At 36.0% G+C, this 5,606-nt stretch overlaps 1 long non-coding RNA gene across 1 annotated transcript; it reads right to left on the bottom strand.

Annotated features, from left to right (window-relative positions):
• Nucleotides 1–275: 275 nt before the first annotated feature.
• LOC115919522 lies at nucleotides 276–4,705 on the bottom strand. Its single transcript, XR_004061891.1, has 4 exons — nucleotides 4,261–4,705; nucleotides 1,827–1,921; nucleotides 1,262–1,401; nucleotides 276–711 (listed from the first exon to the last, which is right to left on the bottom strand). It is a non-coding gene; the product is annotated as an uncharacterized LOC115919522 (long non-coding RNA).
• Nucleotides 4,706–5,606: the final 901 nt, after the last annotated feature.

Genomic DNA, 5,606 nt, shown 5'->3' with positions numbered 1-5,606 from the left:
CTTTTTCAACCTGTTACATGGTCCATGTAGAAACAGCACCAGGAAGAGGATAACAAGACCCCCCCCCCCCCCCGTTTTCTTAAGCTAGGAAGTATCAAAACATGATTCTATTAAAATTAGCAGTTTGGATACAAAAGGCAATGATGATTAGCAGTTTCCATATTTAGTGCATTTAGAGGGTTGTCTTTCAAACCTTCTTACATACAATACTTGAAGCAGCAATGATGTAATAATCTACAAAACTTCAAATACAGAAGTCCATAGACTGAGGTAAATGAATTTCAACATGTATAATTATAATTAAAATATCATTGATCAATTCAATCTCTGATATAGACTGATAGATCTTTATCACTCAAATTTCAAGGAAATTTCTTTCTGCCCAGCCCTCAGTTTCATCATATAAGATGGTAGTTGACATTGTTAAAATGTTAATGTTTATTCATTGATGATTAGTTATCTTTAAATATTTGAAAGTTGACAAGATAATAAATTTATTAGCTTTTTCTAAATGTGGTATTCTACAAATATATAATACAAATAATAAATAAATAGTATGTAAATATTCAAGTTTAAACCCATCTCTAATGTCCTCTTTCATTATATGAGGGTTGCATCTTTAAGACGTAGTCCCATGAAGATGTCTTCTGCATTCATTGATGAAGTTGTAGGCTAGTTTTCAGAAGAAAGGGCTGTGATGATAACCCAAGTCTGTTGAATGGAAAAATGAAATAAGATACAGTGTATAAGAAAATAAACAACAACTAATAACATACACCCTGATACCTGCTCTGACAAAAAGAGGAAGGACTAATATTCACTTGGGATTCTAGTGGGCAAACCTAAACTTTTTTACCTACAAGACTAGTTACTGACCACATGTTAGATTATTTCTGATGATCCCATTAAGACGATAGGCCTGCTGGAGCTTGGATCAGACAAGGTATGAAATAAGTAATACGTGTACAATGTACTTGTATTGTGAACTTGTGCTCAAAATTGAATAATACTCGGTTAAGTATGAGACATAAAATGACCACACAACTTGGACCAGAGAATGTACTGGAAATAATGATATTAAAACATACGTAATGTAGACTTATATTTCATCGATATCAACATTTTATTTTAAATCTAAATCACAATTGTGATATTCAGTCAAGTATTCTTTTACAAGTAACGGACAATGAAAAATATGTTTTTCAGATCTATAACTTTCTGCATGATATGTGTTCTACAATAGGTTATTGGGGGTACCTACATTGTATATTAGCACACTTGCTCGTATGAAGTGTAGTAGGCCCGCATCTCTAGATATGCTTCTGTCAATATCTGTTCTTTGTTCCTCTCCTGGGTTTGTAATCAGCATGCCTTCATCATCCACTGTAGAGAAGCATCATCCTGCATAAGAGAAAACAATGTAGGTACTTCAATTAAAAGTGATAATAATAGATACATATCAACCATAATACATCCTATAAACAGACTTTCATTAATCTTATGTTGTGTTCTTCTTCATCTTCATTGCTCAAGAAGTGAAAGGACCACTTACAAAAAAAAGTAATGAGGGGTCCTGTGTATACCCTACATGTATGATCATTATTATTATTATGTAGTGCTTTGAATGTGCATTAGACATCGTTCTGTACACACAGGACCTCCTGTAAATAAGGACAAATCCCTTTGTAAACAAAGAAAGGGAAGAACTAGAATAAAATATCCCTTCCACTATATACACTTGCAACATAAACTTAGTTCCATTTCCTTTTTAGTGAATTGATAGGTGGTCGTTAATATTTGTGTACTAAATATCCTGAAAATTTTACCTGCAATGGGACTTTCAGCTTCATCTTGCAAATATAAGAAATGTTGTAATGTCTACTCATCAGTTAACTCCTTCCAGCTCTTCATTAGTTTCAATCTGTTGAAACAAAAAGAAAACAAAATCAATATAGATCTAGCATAAAAGCTATTTTTCATGTCATGGTTGGCCTTAATTTTAATATGGTGTGAAAATCAACATTCCAATTTAATGGACCAAAGTACAAAGTAAAATTAAATGGAAGATTTAACTTGTGCCTCAAAAGTGCTTTATATGGCCTATAAATATAAAGTAGTCTTAAGTAGAATTGGTTTATTAAGACAAGAAGAAGTGGACTACATAAGTAAACATAATTGTGGACTAGGGGTCTTCTCTTACACAAACAGATTTATCAACATGAACTGCACGATTTGGAGAAGAAAGAAATCTCTAATATATTAAAAGTAATAATAATAGGGGTCAGGCACTTACGCAGGGGGGGGGGGGGGGGTGTTAGACCTCCCCCTTGAGTTTTTTTTTTTAGGTAGACCTAGACCTCTATATGTTTTTCTGGAAACCCCCCCTTTTTTAGTGTTGATTTTAAAAAAATCAAAAAAAATCCTAATGGATGACCTCAAAAAAAATGTCCTCTTCCCCCCCCCCCTCCCCGCTTAATCAGCGGCTGGCTGAGTCGTTGCGAAATTTTTGGCCCGATTTCAAAATGTTAAACCCCCCCACCCCCCCCCCCCCCCCCCCTTGATAGGGATCTAGATCTAGATCTAGTACTAGTAGATCTACTAGACTCTAGGGACTAGGCTCTAGTAGTAACTGTTAGATGAGACGAGTAATGACAACTTGACAAGCACACTGAACCCACACAAAATCTAAATAAATCCTAGTGTTGATGTTTTTTGAATATTTTTTATTAATAAGTTCCAGGTTTACATCTAAATTAAATAGGATTTGGAGTTGTTTGATTATCAATGGTCACAGATAATTTTGGTATAGAAATAAAGTTGACACGCACCGCGTATGAACTATGATGCAACTGAGCGAACGGATGGCACTGATATTTAGTAAAGCCATCCGAGTCCACATCTAAGTTAGTGTCTAGGGGTGGTATTCTGAACATTGTTGTAAGTTTTGTGTTATCTTTTGTTGTATCTTCCAGAGATAACACAGCGCTAATATTGTTGTAAGTTGGTATTCTGAACATTGTTTTATCCCTGTGTTATCTCTTGAAGGACCGCCTCTATCTTATCTTTGACCATTGATGACACGCCCATTTTTATGGACCCTACCAATCAAAATCTATTTTATTTAAGCATGATAAGTAGATCAACCAATAGGAATACTTTATGCCATATCTGAAGATGCGCCTAGCGCATACTAATCTTGGGCGTAATTAGTTATTTGAGCACTTATTACGCGCGTCATCATTATGCGCTGTTGAATGTGGATCATGAAGACAAATCACGCTTTCACTATATTGGTTAAGATGAGAGCATTAAAATAGTCCTATCCTAGCATTTAATTTCTTAGAAAGTTCTCATCTTTGATGTTTCCGGTCAACACATTATCTTCTTCTAACTCGTCTATTGGCACAAAGTTGGTTCTGGGCAAGAAATATTGCCGCCATTATCACCACGAAAGATACAACAACCCCCTACCTGTTGTAAATATTGTTGTAAATACCATGCAAGATAAGATAAGATAAAAGATACAACAACTTTCAGAATACCAATTATCTCGACATATTATCTCCCGTGCGCATATGCAAATGAGGATTAAGCGCCATGTTATTACTAATAAGCACAATTACAAGCGCACCAAGCTATGAGCGCAGGCGCGGCCAATGAGATGAGAGAAAAGATACAGCAAAAGATAACACAAAAGTTACAACAGTGTTCAGAATACCAACTTTATCTTATCTCCAAAGATACAACAATATTAGAGATAACACAGGGTTCAGAATACCGCCCTAGGTCTAGATCTACTAAAGATTTTAACAAGAATTAGACCTAATCCACTTGGATTATCAAAAAAATCATGCTTCGTAGATTATTTTAAGGTGAAACGTTAAATCTAGATTTAAATTAAATCGATGATTGGTGAATTAGATTCATGATGACGATCAAATCTGAAATAAAACTTGATTAGAAAGTTTGATCTTGATGCAAAATGAGCACCGAAATTCCCCGGGTGGGCCTGCCGGAACGCCGGGGCCCTAACTGGAGTACTAGGGTGAAATGACGGCAAACCGCAGTCAAACTACTTCATGACGATGAAAATCAAAGTGCAATTTCAAGAGCAATATTTAACTAGTCTTTTCCCCAAAAATCTGTTGAGAACTGTCTCCAAATGTAACGAAATTACCGTACATCACGAAGACTATTGCAGCTTTTTCAAAATGATGACTAAACTCACTTAATCTACTCATATTTCAATCAATTACTCACCCATTCTCAATGAACTAACTCTTCTCAGTTTGTGCGGGTAGCCTCTAATCGGGCACATCTACAAGGAGGCAATGAATATGCATATCAGTGACGTCTTGTCAAGTCATGAATATTGATGTTCTTGACTGCGCGCGTACGATCGTACGTACGTACGTGCAGAATTGGGGTCATGACTGTTCAATGAAGGTAATACGTGCAACACAAATCAGGGCAAAATCTTACCATTATACATTTGTATTGTCCGTGATTATGAGGTAGAAGTGTTTGAGTGTTAAGTAAATTTATTTAGTGTGGATTTTGATACATTTTTGATACAGTTTATACAAAATTGGCGATTCTTTTGGTCGTTTTTTAACTCCAAAAAACAAGTGACCAACTCGGTCGTCGGCTAAACCACCTAGCCCTGCCTGTAGATGTGCCCGCCTATCTCTACGTCGACTGTGCCCGATCGAGATAGGAATCGAGTTAGTGTAATAAAATAGTATTCTATATTCAATATCCGAGAGTTCACGGATGTAACATTAAATCTCCCTTATAAATGAGTTTCACAAATATCAATTTATCTTCTTTTCATGGATTTTCTTTGGATTCTACGTTTTACGTTGTCAAACAACCACCTCCCTGTAGATGTGCCCGCCTCCCGCTACATGTGCCCGAGATAGGGGATAATGTATAGTAAGGCATACAACTTAGTGCTGTATATTGAATTTCCGACATGTCATGAATATAATAAAGCTTCCTAAGATACAAATGAGTTTCATAAATATCAATTTATCTTCTTTTCATTGATTTTCTTTGGATTTTACGTGTTTTAAGTTATCAAAACATGCACCTCCCTGTAGATGTGCCCGCCTCCCGCTACATGTGCCCGAGATAGGGGAAATGTAGTGAGGCATACAACTAGTGTTGTATATTAAATTTCCGTCATGTCATGGATATAATAAAGCTTCCTAAGATACAATTGAGTTTCACAAATATCAATTTATCTTCTTTTCATGGATTTTCTTTGGATTCTACGTGTTTTACGTTGTCAAACAACCACCTCCCTGTAGATGTGCCCGCCTCCCGCTATGTGCCCGAGATAGGGGAAATGTATTGAGGCATACAACCCGAATTTCCGACATGTCATGAATATAATAAAGCTCCTAAGATACAAATGAGTTTCACAAATATCAATTTATCTTCTTTTCATGGATTTTTTTTTTGATTCTACGTGTTTTAAGTTATCAAAACATGCACCTCCCTGTAGATGTGCCCGCCTCCCGCTACATGTGCCCGAGATAGGGGAAATGTAGTGCATACAACTAGTGTTGTATATTGAATTTCCGTCATGTCATGGATATAAT

The sequence above is a fragment of the Strongylocentrotus purpuratus genome, unplaced genomic scaffold, assembly GCF_000002235.5.
Source record: "Strongylocentrotus purpuratus isolate Spur 01 unplaced genomic scaffold, Spur_5.0 spur5_scaffold_6, whole genome shotgun sequence".
In the NCBI taxonomy this organism is placed as follows: Eukaryota; Metazoa; Echinodermata; class Echinoidea; order Camarodonta; family Strongylocentrotidae; genus Strongylocentrotus; species Strongylocentrotus purpuratus.
Note: the sequence above shows the minus strand (reverse complement) of the source record. Positions and strands in the feature narration are given on the sequence as shown.